The following is a 20,740-nucleotide window of genomic DNA, read 5'->3' as shown; positions in this document are numbered from 1 at the left end:
AACAGAGCCAGGTGGTGGTGGCTCACATCTTTAATCACAGTACTTGAGAGTCACATGCCTTCAGTTTTAGAACTAGGGAGGTGGAGACAGGAAGGGATATGTCTGGGAGGAGAGAGGAATATAAGATTCAGGAGGAGCCATGAGATCATGGCGTTTAGTCTGAGGATATGTGGAGACAGAATCTTGCCCATTTTGGTCTGAGGATTCGGTAGTGGTAAAAGGTCTCTCTAGGTCTGGTTCCTTTACTTCTCTGATCTTTCAGCATTTACCCTGCTATCTGACTCTGGGTTTTTATTTAATAAGACTAATTAGGATTATGTTACAAACCTGAGATTGTAGGGACATTTCTCATCCAAACCACCACACACTCAAAGAGCTGTTGATGGCAGAGGTTCCACAGGATATTGCCATCAATCAATCTTGGTAGCCCTCCAGAACTTGTTGGTAAGGCCCTTTTGCTGAAGACATCATAAATTTTGTCTCAGAACATGGAGAAACCAAGGTGGAACTGAGTCGAAAGTTTCCTTCATGCTGGCTAATTTTCACGGTGCTAGGAGGCACAGTGTAGTCTGCTGTGAGAAAAACAAGTCCCCAGTGGTTTCTCCCAGTGATCAGCTCTGTGTGAGACAACATTCACTGTCAGAGAAATGTGTTCCCTGGTGCCACAGGGAATGACTGACTCCTGGGGTATCCAGCTGCTCTGGGATTGGATTTGGGGTTCTCCCTACAAGAGGAAATTCATGCCTGGTACTGTCAACCAGACTAGGGAGGTCATAGGCCTTAGAGGGGATTCTACACCATTGCTTTGCTAAATGGTGTTGTCAAGATGTCTTCTAAATATTTGGGTCTACACAGACAGACAGGACTGCTCTCACCCTTGGTCAGAGAAGTTTCTTTTTACAGTGGGCAGCAGTCAGTATAGAGATGTGTAACTGGTCAAAGCGCTTAGAATAAGTGACTGGTGCTCAACTCCAGTGGTTGGAGAACACCCGCTGCTTCTGCAACGGACCGGGATGCAGTTCTTGGCACCCACGTGGTGGATCACAGCCATGTCTGACATCAGCATCAAGTGACCTGGTGCCTTCATCTGGCCTCCTTGGGAATCAGGCACACATGTAGTCCACATACATATATATAGCATGATTAATAGCCCAGAGATAGAAATTAGGGTTCAACCAGAAGGTCAGAAAAGCAAAACAGCCAGCCAATGGCTCTTCCCTCTATCCCAGTCTAATATGGAGATCCTGCCTCCAGGAATCTCAGAATGAGATTTGTCTGAGAGCTGTCTCCTCCCATTTTATAATCCTCTCTAGTTCTGGGATTAAAGGCATGCACCACTGCCCCCTGGTTTCTAGGGTACGGTACTGTGGCTACTGGGATTAAAGGTGCATGTCATTGCTGCCTGGCCTGGCTGGCCAGTGTGACTGTTTTACTTTACTGATTCCCAGGCAAACTTTATTTATATACAACTTTATTTATATTTATTTATTTATTTATATACAACTTTATTTATATTTATTTATATATATATATACAAATGAAAGGCAGCTACACATACATGTAAGGAAACACTCATAAACATAAAATAAAAATACATACATTCTTGAAAAGTACTCAGCTGTGAAAAGGGTGTCCGTCTCTGTCACCCTCTTAGACACTAAGGGAACACTGCTGATAATGGGGTGGAAAGAATGTCAAAGCTGGAGGGTGAGGAAAAGTGCTGTGAAACACAGCTATGGCCACTGCACACTTGAATTCCTAACAACTGTTGTTACCTAAATAAGGCCCGCATAATACTGAACCTGTTAACAAATAAACATGCATGGGGGAGGGTATTATGAGGGTCCCACTCCTGGCAGAGGAGCTATAGGCAGTTAATGGTTACTTAAAGGAGGGGGAGTCTTTTTTTCTGGGGTGTAGCCATTGGCATATTACCCATGCTTCAGTAAATAACCTCAACCCACACTCATGGAAGCAACTTTGTTTAAAACATAGTGGGTCATTAAAAAAAAAGAAAAAGATTAAAAAGTAGGCGAGAGAGATTTCTTGTTGGGCAGAAAAATCAGTTAAGAGGGAGGAAAAAAAAGGGTCATAAGGGTAGATATGATCTATATGTATGAATACATAAAAAAGTTTAAAAATGATAACAGAAGGAAGGGAGTAGAAAAAAAGAAATAGTATTCAAGTTATATGTTGATTTGACTATGCATTTTCTCCACAGAGATTTTAATTTAAGCTGTGCTAAACAAACAGGTGGCATGCATGCGCTGTAGCTGAGTAAGAGTTTGATGGTTATAGAATAATGAACACAAAGGGAAGTAGACAGGATAGCACAGAACTTGTCAGTTCACAGAGCCTTGCCAACCTCTTGAAGTTTCAATACCATGCTAATAAATTACTAGAAAATTATTTTTGTATCTTCTTTCATGAAAGCATTTCTATTTTTCTATATGACTATTCTTCTTGTGATCTATGTTCATCTTTTGTCCCATTAGATTCTCATATTTTGAAGTATCAATGCAGCTCTAAAGCATAAGAGTTTGAGCTAGGTTTGGATGTCACATGTAACAGCCACATCTAACAGTCCCAGGAAAACTGAAAGTGTCTTTTAATGCTACGAATTACTTATTAAGATAATCCAATGAGAACCACCATTTTTTCTGCCTGTAAAATAGCTTACATTTTATTTTACATCTGTAGGAATAGCTTCTGTGCGTAGACATTTAAATAATTATGTATCTTTTGGGAAGGAAGTAGAAAACCATTAATCATTTCCAGTCCATCTGTATCAGGCTGTTTGCTCCCCAAAGACAAAGATTGAATTTCTTCCTGAGATCTCCAGGTATGTTCTCACCAGTGTGGTAACTTTAGAAAAATTGAGAAGGGTTTCTTTGCACCTGCATCTTGCTTAGAAGACTAGTCTATGAGCAGGAGCATAGGCATGCCTTGCTAATTCATGTAGATGACCTGCTGTCTGCACTGCTGTCACCTTATTGGAGGCTTTGATTCAAAATCAGTCACATTCAGCGAGGCTTGAGGGTGCTGCCGCTTCCCACGCCCCACCACTATCTCTTCAGACATGCCAGATTGTTGTCAGAGTTGGATCGTATACCTGGTTATATTCAAACACACCCTTCATTCTTCAACTTTGGTTCAGTTTCTTTACCACACAGGATTGCCCCACCCGACCTTTTGATCACTTCGGTTTATGGGCTCAGACTTGGCTTTTGATTCTTAGTTTAGGAGCCGCTGCAGTAAGTGTGGCAACTGTTGCCAGCCTAGCTCCCCCTTAGACTCTGACTTAGGAATTGAGGCCTGAGCCGAGGCTGGCCTCAGACTGCCGTGGTGGGTACCAGTACTGTACTGTAAGGAAAAGGGATGAAGCAATGATGGGCAGAAAGCATGACGGTATATGAGTCAACCCATGTCCGCGAAAAATACAGAAGCCCAGGCTAGTGAAGGGCTATAATTGTCACTCGTGACTTTCTATAAATATCCCATCCACCCCACACTGAGATGACATGGGCTTTTCTTATTCATGTCTGTAAGTCTTAGCTGAATGGGCCATTTGCTATTCAGCTCTGACCAACACTTTAAAAACATCATTAAACAGTCTATGAAATTTACCACTTAGCATTCCTGATTTCAGATTCTACATTTGAGGATTAAGTCACTTTTTAATTCAACTAGTTACATCCTCATTCAATCCTAAAGGTAATCTTTGATAAATGGAGGTTAATATTTATTTGACTGTTTCAGATTTCTTACTAAAACAGGCAATATAACAAACCTTTTCAAAATATTTAAATATATAGAAACATTTAGAGAAATAATAGATACTCTTTACATGGATTTATAACCACATCGTAAACTCTTCTGACCTTATTCTTAGATTTTTCTATTGAAGTTTTCTGCAGTCTTAGGGCCCTTTCTATGGTTGTTATATGGACTTGTGGTCTCATTCACATCAGTTTGGTGTTAAAAGCTGTTGTCGTCACCCAGGTTAGCATCACAAATCTGTTTCCAAGTCAGTGACATTTTGATTGCTTTCATCTGCTGTATCTTCTTAGCTTTATGGAACAGAGGAAGCAGAAGAAGTGAAAAAGAGGAAGGGCATTCTATCTGAGGACACAGCAGCTGCATTTTTATAATTGCACAGATGTCGTAAGGAGAAACATTGAATTCCTACCGATTTTTAAGCTACTGGGAAATATGTGGTATTCACAGTTGAAACTGTATACAGTGTTCCTGTTCTACGCTATGTACTCTTGACAATTTATTCACAAGTCCACTGTGTGAAGTCTAGACCAAAAGGGACGAGGATCTATGAAAAAGAAAAGGAATAAAAAATATTTCTGCCCCATGTCGGCTGTTACTTGGCAATTGGGATGCATGACTAAGGGGTGCACAAATGTATTATTGAACCCAGTAAGAAGTGGCAGATAGAACATTCTACAGCAAATGTTCATACTTAACCAATATAATCCACAGTAATCACTCAAAAATGTTGATACTCATAAGTTTAAAGTTATGTTTTTGCATCGTGTTCCTTCATGTCCCTTCTATGAATTACAACCCGGCGAGTTGCTGGCTTCAAGACTAGGACATCTGTATTCTTTGAAGTGGAAATTTACTTTCACCCTTTTAGGAGCCTGAACAAATAATGAACTTTTGGTGGAGTGTCTTGAGAATATAAACAATGTAGACTAACATGTTTTAATTTCCTTTTTAAAAAAACAGACAAATAAATAAATGAAATAGTTTGGATAAACAAATGCCCGAAGAAATGCGTCACCCTGTTCACAGGTCAGTTCTGGTATTATTATTGCTGTTGCTGTGATTATCAAAACTGAGAGTGATTGCTAGTTTTAAAATATAATTATGTTAAGACAAATAAGGTGACTAAGATTACAGTATTGGCTAATACTATCCAGCAGCTATGATAGTTATTGCAGGATTGTCTGACTAGCTAGCAATGGCCTCTGAGAAAAGTGGAAAAGTGTGAACTTTTTATCTAATGTTTTTTTTTCCTAAGTTTTGCAGAAAATCAGAACCTCTGTATCTCTAGAGAGCCCACTTCTGCTCTGTTACATTGATGTTTATTGATGTAAGCAAGGAGGTACCACCTTTGTGAGTTCCTAGTTTCCCCGGCTTGCTAACACCAGAACAGGAAGGAAGTAGTTACAACTCAGAGACTGAAAAGTTTCTGCAAAAATGGTTTCTCTTTTTGTTTGAGAAAAAAGGTCAGAATCCTCCTTGGCTCACAGGCAAACAATGTCAGACATGTTCACACTAATGAAGAACATGGTTCACAAATGCCTTCCAATGTGTTTGTGTTATGTGTGAATGTGTGTGTGTGTGTGTGTGTGTGTGTTCCTAGCTGTATCTTCAAATCATGAATGTTTAATTTTTTGGAACATTATCTCTGCAACATGATCTAAAAACATGGCAGTGTCTCATGGCATTTCTCTTTTTGAAAATGAGTCTTATATGTTGTCCTATTAGAGGGCCAGAAAGTTTCACAGTAAAACAACATTTGCCCTTAATTTGATCCAGATCTCCAGCCCCAATTATCTTTTATCATAAAAAATCCTTTTTCAGATAATGATGGAGTAATTACCAATGCTTCAAAATTGTTGAAGAATAAGAGAACAGTGTTTTCAAGACACTAAGGAGGGTAAAAAGGAAGGAAAAAATAGAGAAAAGTTAGATACATGGTACTGTCAGTTAAATGTGTTAGGCAACCTTAAAGGCACCAAAATGCCTCCTGTCACATTAAGGAAAGGAAATATATCACATCCCATTAGATTACTTTGACCAGGATGAGCCTGAGTTTGAATTCTTCACTTCTTTCCCTGTTTCTTTTATCTGTTTTTTAGTTTGTGGTTTCTGGCTTGTGCATAGTCTGTCTGTATGTATCTTGTTGGTCTCCATTGTCTAAGTGTGTTTTATCCCTAACATCCCTGCTTGATCTTTTTTATTGAATGGCACAAAAAAACATCATATAGGGAAGCAATGATGGATACTTTATAAAAATCTTTAGCATATTTTTACAAAATATTAAGTCACTGGTATTTTTACAAGGTATTAATTTCAACTGACCCCAAAACACCTGGTATAACATACATACCATTATCAAATAATATCTATATGCTATTTCTAATATTTTTGAGAGACATTTGTTATATAAGGTTGCTTTTTTAAAAAAATAGTTAATTAATTTTACATCCTAGTTGAAGTCTCCCCTTCTTTATCTCCTCCTAGACCCTTCTTCATACCCCTACAACTCCCCGATCCACTCCTCCATTTCTGTTTAGGAAAGGACAGGTGTCCCATAAGTATTAATAAAACAGGGCACATCCATTTTCAGTAAGACGAAGCATCTTCCCATGTATTAAGGCTGGGCAAGGTGACTCAGAATGAGGAATAGGGTACCAAAAGCCAGTGAAAGAGTCCGAGCCAGTCCCTGTTCCCACTATTAAGAGTCCCATAAGAGGGCCAAGATACACAACTGTAACATATATGCAGAGTGCCTATGTCAGTCCTATGCAGACTTCCTGGGTTTTGGTTCAGTCTCTGTGAGCTCCTATGAACCCATGTTAGTTGATTCTGTGAGTTTTTCGGGGGGTGTCCTTGAACCCTCTGGTCTCTACAATCCTTTATCCCCCTCTTTTGCAGGGATTCACTGAACTTTGTCTAATGGGTCTACATCTGTTTTCATCAGTTGCTAGATGAAATCTCTCTGATAACAATTAGACTAGGTACTAAGCTGGCCACAGGAGAAGGCCAGTTCAAGCTGTGTATCCACTATTGCTAGGAGTCTTAGCTGGGGTCATCTTGTAGATTCCTGGGATGTTGACAGAGGTTTCTGTCCTACCTGGTCCTGTAGCTATTCAGTTCCAAAGAAACACACAGAGGTCTACATTAATTATAAATGGGTTAGTCTATTAGCTCAGGCTTCTTATTAACTCTTACATCTTAAATTAACCCATAATCCTTGTCCATGTTAGCCCCGTGGCTTGGTACCTTTTATCAGTGAGGCATTCTTATCTTGCTTCCTCTGCATCTGGGTGATGACTATAGATTGAGCCTTTCCTCTTCCCAGAATTCTCCTGTTCTTGTCACCCCACCTATACTTCCTGACTTGCATTTTATTAAACCAATACAAGTGACAAATCTTTACAGGGTACAACATTGTTCCACAGCACTGGGAGAATTCCCTTGTGCCAGGATTTTATTTGACCCCCAAATTCCTCCCTCTATTTCCAGTAGTCTCTTTCAGTACTTCTCCCTCCATGTGCCCAACCTGATCACTCATGTTCTCATCCCTACCCGCCCTCATTCCACTCATAAGTTCTCTTCTACTTCCCCTTCCCAGGGATATTTGAGTGTATCCCATGAACCTTCCTTGTTACCTAGTCTCTCTGGGTCTATGGATTATAGTATAGTTATCTTTTATTTTATAACTAATAGTTACTTATTAGTGATTATATACGTTTGCCTTTCTTGGAATGTGTTTCCTCACTCAGGATGATTTTTTTCTGGTTCCATCCATTTGCCTTCAAATTTCCTGATGTCCTTGTTTTAAACAGCTGAGTAATACTCTATTGTGTTAATGTACCACATTTTCTTTATCCATTCCTTGGTTAATGGACATCTAGGTTGTTTTCAGGTTCTGGCTATTACAAATAAAGCTGCTGTGAACATAGTTGAACAAGTGTCCTTTTGGTATGACTGTGCATCATACGGTTACTTTTGACTTGCCTGTTTTCAGCAAATGATTATCTTCTCTCTCTCTCTCTCTCTCTCTCTCTCTCTCTCTCTCTCTCTCTCTCACACACACACACACACACACACACACACACACAGCTCTGAGTTGGTGATGTGCAAGAGTACATAATTTAACAAAGTTATACATTAGTTTACATTGTAAATGCTGCTTACATGGGAAATCCAAGACAAGAAAGGATGGCTGTTTCATGATTTTCTTTAAGGCAGTTAAACAAACAGGCTGAGAACACACCAAGATATCAGGCTAAATCTTAAGTGATCTTAGGGTGTATTATTAACTTGACTGTGAGGTTCAGCACAAGTTGCAGTCTCTTGGGATATAAGTGTTATTTTCACAATAATGTATCACCACAAGGTACCACTCTAGAGTAAGGTAGGAGAAACTTACTCTAGCCTTGTGCAATGAAGTAGAGTGACTCCATTGGATGACCATTTATGGTATGTTTTAAAGCAAGCAAAAAAGTCCCAATGAATAGAAATGACACATGTTTGAGGAAATGAAAATGTTTATTACTTTCATTAGGTCATTGCACTTTAAGTGTATTGAATTATTGCATTTCTCATAATTGTTATAAATATGTACCAGTTGAAAATGTTTGAAAATATTATACACTGAAGTGTTTTAGTTCTGTAAACATGCAGAAACTACTAACTTGGGTGATTTCTCAAAGCCTGGATCTGTTTATGTGCTATTAGGTCCCTAAATTCTTTCTATTTTAATAGCTGTGGATAAAGTGGCTTCCCGAGCCTTGTGATAAGACAAACATTCACACTTATTTTCCTTCCTAAAATCTCATTCTGTTGTGTTTGGCCAGTCAATTAAGCTAATGCCATGTCTCTTCTGTTATCTTTTGCTATCTCTGGTATTCAGTGAAGTTAGCACTAAAATATGTATAGTTTCTTCTAGGAGAGCATGCTTGTCTCAGTGGGGGGAAAAGTAGAAATAAAGGGAATAAAAGCTCCTCTGGTATCTGAGGATTCATGTCCTTGGTGGAACTTACAAAAGACAACAAACAGTATTTTTTAAAACATAATTTTTTATTGATTCTTTGGAAATTTCACATCATGTACCCCAATGCTGCTCACCTCCCAATCACTCCATATCTGCCCCTTGCCACAAATTAATTAAAACCAAACCAAAACAACAAAAAACGACCATCTTTCCAACAACTCTTCATTCATCCTAGCGGCATCGAGAGCTGCAGTGTCTCACATAGTGGTATACCCCTTCTGTCTAATCGGCCCCACTGCAAAATATTCCTTTCAACGAGTCATTGGTCTGGTTCAAGGCCTCTGGTTTTTGGTACACCACCATCACCGGGCTGGACCCTCACCGAATTCCTTTCAGATATCTTATTGTTGCCCTGAGTTATGGAGACGCGGTTATCGTCCTGGAGGAGCAGTCCATTTGCCCAGCAGGTCAAAGATGGTGCAGCTTAAAGGCGGGCCAACCCAACATCCAGGATGCATGTCTGAGTGGTAGCCGAGCTGGTTGGTTTGGGTCATTGTGACAACACCCTCAGGTAAGGGACAGAGCCAGTAACTCTCCTAGACCCATGATGCGTGGTGGGGCCATCTCTCCCAGTGCTGGGCTCAGCTATTCAATGGATGTGGATGGCGCCAGTTTTCCTGTTATAGTGTCCAACAAGGTCAGCTATCCTGGGGCCAGTGAGGGACAGGGCTGACTCAGCACAGCCTTTGGATTTTAATGCATGGTTCCTATAACCGACCCCCTGTGACACTTTGAGCCATGGACATCATCCCATACCCTGGCTGCTGTTGAACCATGGACCCCGATATGGCCCCAGGATTCGGCCCAGACACTGGACATCAATGTGGCCTTTGGTGGCACCCTGGGTCAAGGATATCACAGACCCTGACTGTAATTTGACTACAGACTCGGACATAGTCCCAGGCAGTAGCCTGGGCTCAGATGTCACCATGGACTCAGGTGGGGGCCCAGTGTAGGGGAGACCCAGCCAATCACCCCGCTAGCAGGGGGCGGGGTCCCCCGAGGATATTTTTTACTTATAAAGATTGCGGTTGTGCTCCCAGCCGCCCCTTCTGTTTTCCTGTTCTCTGCTGGAACTTCGGTTCTGTGAGTCTTTCCCTAATTAAAGCTGAATATTTTATTATAATTTCCGTCTGCTGTTCATTTACGCCGTGACAGCCCAGAGCCCTGGTTTCAGCATGGCCTTCAATGGTATCAGGAGCCCCCAACACCGACTCAGACCCACCCTGGCTGTGGTAGGGCCACAGAAACAAAAGTATTTTTAAAATACAAATTCACTTTGTGTCTTAGATTATTTCATAAATGGAAATTTGCATATATTAATTTAATTTAAGGAGGAAATTCTAAGTTTCTTGGTTCTTTGTCTAATATTAAAAGGATTAGTTGGTTAACTCTGTAGATGTATTATTTGTTTAATGGTTCAGATGTCAAAGAAAAAATGCAGGCAGAAATGCAGAATAAGTGACTGCTAACCAGGTTATTCCCACGTATGCTGCCAGGAAATTCAATACCCTGTAAGGTCCCACTTTGTCCTCTGCCTCACCCACAGATAAAAACCAAAGAATTGGACAAGCTGAAATCTTGACCAAGAGAAAATATTGAGGTTAAAAATCATAGACACTTTCTCCAGGCCGTAATGCACACATGGCTTTCTGATTTGCTTCACAGAGCACATAGCACAGCTGTGCTTTGGAGCTTCCTGAATTAAACCAGATAGTTCAGACTGGTAACGTAAACAGCAGAAGCCCTGCCCTCCCAATCATTTCAGATAAAAGTCTTATTGTGAAGATTAATACTCTCAAACATAAAAGACCTTATTAGGAGTTATCCTCATATCTGAGGACATCTGTTGTCTTAAACGACTACTTTTTAAAGGTGTGTGTAACTGTAGACATATTTTAGAGTATAAAAGGAAAAGCAGAAAATGACATAGAAAACTTCAATGTTAATATTTCATCACTCTTGCTATCTCTCTTTACTACTTCTTTTTCTCTTAAGTATTTCAAAACTAATACCAGGAATTGTATGATTTTGGAACATGCACCTCTAGTCAAAGTTTTCATATTTCATAATGTGCATTACTCAATTTGATAAAAATGGAAAATATTCCTTAATGTCTTCTGATACTGAATATCCTCCATGATCTCTCTAGCTTGGACTCTGGTTTATTCCTTATGCGTTTTTGTCCAGCTAGAACCCTGGTTTCTCAGGATCGGGGACACGGGGGAAGTGGAGTGCTCTTTCTTCACCCTAAAGCACCAACTTAAGCCTTCATTTCCAGATTTCTCTAATTTTGAACTCTCAGGCCACTGACACGGGGAAATGAGATCAATGAATGAGATTCACATCAAGTTATTTCTCTGGTCAAGAGATATTAATTCAAAATCTTAGAGTCCTTTCTCATTAGATTCCTCAGCCATATGGGAAGCATAGAAGCAGAAAGGGAGCCCAGCTGCTGGAAATAAAGCAAAACTCCCTCCTGGGAAGCAAGGTGTTTTCCTTTCATGGGGATGCCATGCTTGGGTATGCTTTTGAATATCTATAGTAGCTCTGGTGATAGTGGGTCACTGTTTCTGCATGCAGCGGACTCTTCCTTCATACTTACTGTATGAAAGTGTACTAACAGAAGCAGATGGCCTAAAGAAAAGGTATGGGAGGGAAATGCAATAAAGTGCAATGGGACTCAAAAGCACATTTCCTTTTTATGTGTGATGTTGGTTCAAGAGGCACTTAACTGGGACCTTAAGTGAATTATAAATTTTGAATACTAGGAGAGCAAAAAGGTCCATTGTAGGAGAAGGTGTGAGCAAAGGCAGACAGGAAGAGAAAAGCAAAGTCGTGCAGGGAAATGCTGAGAGCGATCTGGAGGATACAGTATTCTCTTCGGGTCAAACATCACATAATGCCGTGACTAGCCTTGCCATGCAGCTAGGTGTAGCTATATAATAACCTGGTAAACAGAGATTCTGGTAACTCACATCGCTTGCTGCTGCTGGGAACTATTAGTCATCCAGCATACTTAGGATGTCAAGACAATGATTGTTAATGAGTGACCAAGCACGAAAACTGATGACTACTCAAGGCATCCAATCCAAAGAGATATAATAATTAATCTAATATTTTACCTCCATGTGGTTGGGGATTTCTCAATTATCTCATAAATTTCCAGAAGGTCAAATTCCATTAAGTAAAGCGTTTTGTGTGGGACTAGGTCCTCCTCCTTTAATGAATTACTCATTTATTATTCTCAAGGGACTTTTTTGTTTGTTTGCTTTCTTGATTTTTCAGATTATTATTATTATTATCATCATTATTATTATCATATCAAAATCTTGTTGATTCCCAAATTAGGCTTGAAGCTGCTGTCCTTTGATGACTAAAGAATGGATTCAAGTAGGCCATGTCATTATTGCTTTGAGTTTATCATTCTGTGTTCCGTATGGACCTCCAGAAAATTAGTTCACATGTAGGTGGTCCAGTATCTGACCATGTATGTGCCTTGTGGTGCTGCAGAAAAAAAGTGTCTTCTGTCATTCCCAACGTGACCTAGAAATGAATTTTCAGCTGACGGTGCACCGCGTGTGGATTGTGTGCTAGGCACTGTGTCAGTTAGATCACAATTATCTGGTGTAATCCTTGAAATGAACATAATTGCCTTCAGTGCAGAGATGAGGAAGCTAGATCGTAGGAAAGGTTAGTAATTTATGCTGGATCACAGAGCAAGTGGCAGGGCTGGTTTGGAAGCCTGTTTTGTCTGTTGTGACAGAGCATAGAGCACCTGTGTCTGACAGGGCCCGCGTGTAGAGATGGGAAGCGGCTGGCGAGAAATCAGATGGCTCTTCTTCCCCTCTCTGTCTCTTCCAATCCCCAACCTTTTCCTCACTTCTTCCTCTTTCATGTTTCAAGCCTCCATCTCCCTGCTCTTTTACATAATTTTCTTTTTAGAAACAAAAACAAGTTAACTTATTGGGAAAAATCTGAAAATAATAAAATGGCCTTCATAATAAGTATAATAATAATAATAATAATAATAATAATAAAAACAGGCCTGCCCGGCTACCACATGGCTAGCTTTATACCTGAAATAACAACACACAAACTGTATTCATAGAAACACTGCTTGGCCCATTAGCTCCAGCCTCCTACTGGCCAACTCTCACATCCTTATCAACCTACCTCCATTAATGTGTGTAGCACCACGAGGTGGTGACCCACCAGGAAGATTCTAGCGTACGTCCATCTTGGGCTGGAGCTTCATCGCATCTGCTGCTGGAGAGGAGAGGCATGGCGTCTGCCTCACTTCCTCTTCCTCCCAGCATTCTGTTCTGTTTACTCCACCCACCTATGTTCTAACCTATCAGGCCAAGCAGTTTCTTTATTAATTAACCAATGAAAGCAACAGATTGATATATGATACTCCCACATCAAACAATGAACAAATTTTAGGATATTAATATGAAACATTAAGAATTCACATGAAAACTCCATGTGTTCTAGGTTAAGCAGCTGTTTCTAGACATGTCAACACTTGCTTCTTAGATGCATTCCCCACACTGCAGACCTTGCTCTCCTCTGGATCATAGCAGAGGTCTACTCTGCTCATAATCCCAGATGAACAGCACAGATCTTGGGGACAAGCGACCACAGCAGACCAGCCCTGAAGCCAGATCACTTAGGACTTTATTGGTACTGAGGTGTGACAAGGACCTAGTAGGTCCTGGCTTTAACAGGCACAAAAAAGCTCAGCATGGCCAGACCTACAGCAATTAGCCAGCCTTTTGGAGCACCACGAGACAGAAGCCTGACTTTGCCCCAGAAGCCAGCAAAAGAATGGGCAATCCTCTCTTCCTACTACTGCCATGAGAGGTGAAGACGAAACTGAAGGCAGACGCCTAACTGAGGAGCTTTGGCTGACCTCTGACTCCACAAAGGCTCCTGGGCCTGCGTGGCACCCATGTGTGTTACTTGTTTATGTACATGCACTGCACACAGGGCTCCCTATGGCTGCTGCTCATATGCATACTAAGACTTTTGTGGAAGGAGGGCAGGTCCTCAAGCCTGATGTCAATAGTGAGCTGGTCTCAAAACCCTTGGGACCACTGTGTAAGGGACGAGTGGAAGTCCAGTCCTGGGCTGTCTGAATTTGCCTGGGCATAATATAAACACTAGACAACAGGCAGTCTCTTCTAAATCTTCACAAAGCATGTACAAGAAAATATGTACATAATCACTTCACAAAGTTTAAAATGAAATAGATGTGTACACAGAATTTAAGATGTCTCAGGAAGTGCTACCCTGCTATTTGAGGAATGAGAGATTGCTGAATGGCTGAGCAAGGAGCTTTCTCTTTCTGCTTTGGAAAGAGACAGGGGCCTTGGGCCAAACTTAGAGGCACCTAACCATCACATGCCTTGCCAACCCATAGTAAAGCTGCCAGGTGACCCCAAGAGTTGCAGGGGGAAAGGTACAGGCCCTGGGGAAAAGCACTGCAGCTAAAGGGAAATTTCTGGCTGAGACATTTATTTCGTTATCAAAGGGAAGAAAAATTATTTCTGACCCCTCAGAACTTCAACAGACTGATCTATGGAAATTCTTGACCTGGAATCTCAAGGGGGCCCTTGAGAAAGATGTAGGACACCCAGTCCCATTCTCATTTTGCTTTTGTCGAAATGAAAAAGAGGTTTAAAGACATTAGAAAGCTGACCTGTTCTTCAAAAGACTCACCCAAGCTCTCCCAACAAGGTATACAAGACACAGATGCCTGGACAGCCATGTAGTTTGTCAAGGCCAGGCCAGTCAGAAGGCCAGCGGTAAGGCCCCCAAGTGCTTGAGGGTTCAGGTTGGAGGCTGGGAAGTGAGGCCTAGCTGTTCTCCTCATACTGGACCTCATCTTCTGGGAAGTGAGCTTGCTTCCTTCGAGCATTCCAGTGCAGACACTGGACAAGGCTCTCAAACCCGCAACTCACAGGGCCACACACACAGATAGAGGGCAGCAGGGAGCAGGAGGCGCTGATGCTGATGCTGTCTCCATGGCTCATTTCCTGCTTCTTCCATCCATCAAAAGATACTCATGCAGTGTTCCTGGCTTCAGGTGACAGCATAATCTTCAGCTTGACTCCTGCGGGGACCACAGTGAGCCAGAATGACAGTGAGTGGGGGCAATGACTGTAATCATGATGACCAGCACACTGGGGAGGACCATGGAAGCCCCGGCTGCAGCTGCATATACCGTGCTGCCCATCAGGATGGACATGATCACTCCAGCACTCTGCACAGTGGTGACAAGGTATCCATCCAGGTAGACATCTATGTTTGACAGGTATGAGGAGGGGCCCCTGTCGATCACCACTTCATTCAAAACCTAGTACTGAATGACCAGCTTTCTGTCCTGTGTGGCCAGGCCATTTTCGCTGAGGCCATAATAGATGGCTATCTTCTTGTCTCTGAGCATTTTCACCACCTTGACCTTCAGCCGGCTCCTTGGGATAACAACAGCCGTCACCTCTATCACCTGATTCACTTGGGATTAGAAGTTCTCAAAGATGAATGGGGTCAGGAACCCAGAGAGCCAAGGTGGAAGGAAGGCAGTGACAGGAGGCATACTGCCCTAGAAAAGGGAGGAAGCATAGAGCATGGTGCTGTCTCCTCCAAGGCATATGATGAAGTCTATCTGGTTGGAAATGGCATCATAATCTTCATGGAGAGTGTAGAACTTCTTCCTCGTTGGTCTAAAGTTTTCCCCACTCACTATAGCAGGGTCTTCAGCACTGTCTTTTCCACATACACGATCATGTTGCTCTCCTCCATGAGGTATATACAGAGCTCTTTGAAGGGCTGCAGTAGGCTGGCATCTCAGATCTGTTTGATGATAAGCACACTCTTGGGAGACTTGTTCCATGTCAACCTCTGGCTTTCAGGGTCCTGGATGTTTATGATGGTCTGGGGGTTCTGTAGCACGCAGACCTTTGGTTCAAACATGGTCACCCGGCATGGCCCATTGAGAGAGTGGGTCCTCCTGAGCTCCTTGCTGCTGCACAGGGCAGGTGAAGCTAAGAGGCTCTGGGACTTGGCTCGGAGCCTGATGGAATGATTGTAGGTCTCATCCCCATGACACGCTGTGCAGTGGTATGAGGCTTAATGAGGGCTCTCTTCCTAAATCAATTCTTTTCCTGTTCAATTTCCACTGTTGATATGAGGAAAACGCCTTGGCTACCATGTGCCCACGTGGGTGTCTACATGCTGGGCCAAGTCAGCAGTCCCTGCTGCCCTACTGCTACCTGGCTGTTAGTGACCCAGCTGCCAGCCACCCCACGGCTGCTCAGTACAGAGTCCCTTCTATGTAATGTTCTGTTTGATTACCATTAATTTATTTTATTAGACCTTGCCCATAGTAAAATCTGAAAGAGAGATAACAAGCGAACAAATGAAGGAATACATATCGCACACCATTGTAAATACTGGGTTTGCATTATCCTAGGGACACAAAGCCGGGGGAGGGGGGGATTTGAAGTCTAGGAAACTATGCTATACTAGAGTTTTGTCTTCAAAAAAGAGAACCTGTCCAAATGAGGTAGGAAGGGCTCTTTGGGCAGGTGTTTAGACACTGCCTGTCAGTGGATCAGCCAGGGTGCTTCCTGATAGTCCTAAGAGACAGAGTTGGAGAGAAAGGCAGGGGCCAGATCTGAAGCACTGTGTGCTCGGTAAGAATCTGATTGTCAGTTACAGGGATTCTTTGTAAGGCTTTAAATAAGGGAAATGAACAATTGTGTACTGTATAGGTAGCATTCCATATCATTGTTATATTAGATATATATCACCGTATTTGCATGACTAACTTCAATGTCTGGAAACAAACAAACAAAAAAAACAAGTTAGTACCAAGAAAGGACTTGGTCTTCTTCTTCTAATACAGCTAACTCATGGTCTCAGAAGTTCTGATTAGCCGTGATCCTCAAGAAAAGGTGTTTTACACACACACACACACACAGAGAAAGAGAGAGAGAGAGAGAGAGAGAGAGAGAGAGAGAGAGAGAGAGAGAGAGAGAGAAGAAGTCCTACTTTCTCTCAGGCTCCTCTTTCTACATCCACTTCTTAAGCAAGGTTCAGTGCAGCTGTATCAGAATAGTAATGTTCTGGGCAGTTTTGCTCTGCCATTACGTCTGAAGGCTGGGGAAAATTCAGTGAATTTCTCTGCAGGGGAGAAACCCACGGAGGAAGGTGGGTGGGAGAAACAGTAGGTGTCACCGGAAGTTGCAAGGAGCAGACAATAGAAGTGTAGGCTGCTTAAATGTGGATAGACTTTGCACACTCCCCATGAAAATACTTTAGTACAATTGCATCCTCCATCATATTTTAACCTGTATGTGCGTATGTGTCTATTGGGGTGTGTGTGTGTGTGTGTGTCTGTGTGTGTGTGTGTGTGAGTGTCCACGCTTGTGGAAACCAGAGGGCAACCTCCAATGACATTCCTCATGAATTTATTTACTTTGTTTCTGTGATAAGGCCTCTCACTGGTGTGGAGCTCTCTGATTGGGTTGGGCTGGTTGGTATCCACCTATCTCTGTTTCCCGAGGACTGGGGTTGCAAGTTCCTGCTGCTTTGCACAACTTTTTACATGGATTTTGGGGATCCATCTCAGGTCTGTGTGGCAAGTACTTTATTGGTGAGAGAGAGAGAGAGAGAGAGAGAGAGAGAGAGAGAGAGAGACCATGATTTTTTTTCACGTTTTGTTTAAAAAATTACAAGTGGAAGTTCTACTGTGTTGTACGTATTAGCAATTTCATACTGAAATGAGAACCTTACTCTTTTATGTGTATAGTATGGAATCCAGGAGCTCTTACCATCTGATATTCTCCAGTGACTAGACAATGGACCCATGGCAATGCAATCAAGCATAGTATAGTTAAATGATAGTGTATCCAATGGTTCTAATAGCAAAATGATTGAAGGTAATGATAATCATTACTTGTAAGCTTGCCTCATTTCCAGTTTTGCCACTGTGCTGATATCAAAGCAGTTCCAACTCAGTTTCCCCCAACTTTTTCTATGATACATTCTCCCTCTGTTCTTTCAAGTATTTCTGTGACAACTCATATAGATGAGTCTCTTAGGAGCACAACATTCCAGAGAAGAATTCTGTTAAAGGACTAATCCTAAACAGGGCGGAGATGGTGCACACCTTTGATCCCAGCACTCAGGAAGCAGAGCCAAGTAGATCTCTGTGAGTTTGAGGCCAGCCTGGTCTACACAGAGAGTTCCAGGACAAGGAGAACTACACATAGACACTCTGTATTTAAAAAAAAACAAAAACAAAAACAAAAAAAACCCCAAAACTAAACAAAAATAGTAATTTATGTATCTGGTACTCCGATTCAACTAGTGGATGGAATCAAGGCTCAGGGAATTAGGTCAAAGGTGCTGTTTGAATGCTTCCTCCTTCAGATTGAAGCTTGATGACCCAGGTGACAGTTTTGAGACACGGACTAAGGTAAGTCTGATGGATCAAGTAGTTACTGATTCCCCGACTGCCCCTGCTGATTTACATATAGATCGAGTATGACCAGTTCTACAGAGAGAATGAGGCTCAGTATGCCTGTAATTCTCACTTTTACACTTTCACAGATGTATATAAAACAGTGTCAGAACTTGATGGTAGCTGGTTTAAAGTAGCAGAGGCTGCACAGAGTCAGGGCCCACATTCATGTTTCAGGCATAGAAATGACATGTCCTTGTGTCAATCCTCGGGGAGGTCTCAGTGTCCTCAGATGTAAAAGCAGAGTGTGGGCTAGAGGAGTCTTAAACTTCTCTATAGCGCTACCTTTCAATAATAGTGTGTTGCCTACAATCCAGACAAAGTCACAGTTCCATTAAAGGTTCGAATATGAATCAGTTAGCTGAGGTTCAGTGCCATAAGGAAGGTTTCATGGAGAAGATAAAATTGGGCTGAGGGGTCACAGAGGCATGATGCATGGCTTTGTCAGGGCAAGGTGACTGGAGCAAATGTTTCTCGCCAAGGGCTAGAAGCACTAAGGTGACAGGCATGGTGTTACCAGAGTACTGAGATCACAGATAAGCAATTGCAGCCAGTATATAGTGACATTAAGTTACTCATGGTAGTTTTATGTTACACTGAGTCACGATACTTGTCAAATACTATTGTTTGCTGGGGAAATTCAGGATTACATTCTGGTAGCCTTAGGTCACAATATCTTCTTCAATAGATTAATACATAGCCCTGCTTTCAAAGTGTGTTTAAAGGTACTTTATTTAATATTTATTATTGATTAGTTAACAGTGAATTCACAGATAGTAAAATTACGTCTTATTCCTGGATATGACTTATCTAATATATACATATTATCCTTAAGGAATATTATAGCCATATTGTAGTCAGAAACACCAACTGATATTTCAACAGTATGATTGATGGCATTCTTACACAGTGAACTCACTAAGCAACAGGACAAAAGATGAACAGCAACATCCACCGGGGCACATTAATGGGGCTCTGTGAAGGATACTTGTTTACAGACTGAGAATTGAGCAAGAAAGGAATGCTGCCCTGCTTGATCCCAGTGAGGAATATGCATGTTAGATAACGAGAAGGTTTTGCTGTTCAAAGCATGGCAGCAAAGGATTTTGAGAGTACGTTGCTATCAAATGAACTCAAGTTTCACGGTATACCAAATATGTGCTTTTGTGTTTCAGCAAAATAAGATGTCTTCCTCAAATTGGGAGGTATCTGGAGGGAAACTGATTTCTTATTGTTATCTGGACTACTTTCTTCTGCATTAGCTGTCTTGTTGGTAAATTATGAAAACTGAGTTGCTTAAAATTATGTCTTAGGGTTTTATTGCTATGAAGAGAGACCATGACCATGGCAATTCTTATAAAGAAAAACATTTATTTGGAGCTGGCATACAGTTTGGAGGTTTAGTCCGTTATTGTCATGGTGGGAAGCATGGCGTCATGCAGGCAGATATGGTGCTGGAGATATAGTTGAAAGTCTTACATCTCGGTCTGTAGACAGCAGAAAGAGACAGTGAGTCACTAGTTCTAGCTTGAGCTTTTGAAACCTGAAAGCCCACCCCCTAGTGACATACTGCCTCCACCAAGGTCATACCTCTTAATAGTGCCACTTACTGTTGGCCTGTGGGGTCATTTTCTTTTAAACCACCACAAAAGTGAAGAGTGAAGTCAACTCAAACCAAGACATCGACATCAGATCCTCCTCTACATGAAATACACAAGTTTTTCTGGTTACAGAGTTCTTGTTAATTTATATTTGGGCCAGTTTTGAAAATGTAGTAATAAAAGTTGCATTTGTTGACATGCTGTGTTCACATCACTCGTTTATATTAGCCCAGGTTCAACAACGAAGTGTTTGAACGTTACCTTTCTTTTAGTACCTGCAAGATCACTTGAATTAATTATATTGTGTATTGCTTACTAATGGGATACATTTTGAGATATGCATCATTGGCAATGTTATGACTGTGCAAACATCACACAATGTAATTATGAAAACCTATTTGTACAATCTCCTACTGGTATAGGCTATATTAATGCATACATTAGCCTTTCATTCTTAGGGCTATGCTAAAGAAAATAAGACGAGAGTAAACGTAAACATAAGAGAAAATGATGTAACCAAGAAACACAAACATAGGATTTATGAAACTGTGGTTGGCATAACACAGCAATGTTTCAACTACAAATTTTAATAAGGAAAGTGTGCTCTGAAATAGCATTAAAATATATTATGGTAAATACATAAAGCAATTTGTTATTTATTTTTTATCAAATGTATTGCGTTTTGTACATAGCTGCATTGCTGTATGTTTGCATGACTGGCAGCGTGGAAGGCTTATTTAGATGAGTATTTGGATAGTTATGAGACTAGTACATTGGGCTGTGATACTTGACGCCTATACTGTA

At 41.4% G+C, this 20,740-nt stretch overlaps 1 pseudogene; it reads right to left on the bottom strand.

Annotated features, from left to right (window-relative positions):
- Positions 1–14,664: 14,664 nt before the first annotated feature.
- Positions 14,665–20,740, bottom strand: part of LOC130871275 (NAD kinase-like) — a 31,308-nt pseudogene continuing 25,232 nt past the window's right edge.

This window comes from Chionomys nivalis, chromosome 3 (genome assembly GCF_950005125.1).
Source record: "Chionomys nivalis chromosome 3, mChiNiv1.1, whole genome shotgun sequence".
NCBI lineage: Eukaryota > Metazoa > Chordata > Mammalia > Rodentia > Cricetidae > Chionomys > Chionomys nivalis.
The sequence above is the reverse complement of the archived record's forward strand: the minus strand, read 5'-3'. Positions and strand labels throughout refer to the sequence as shown.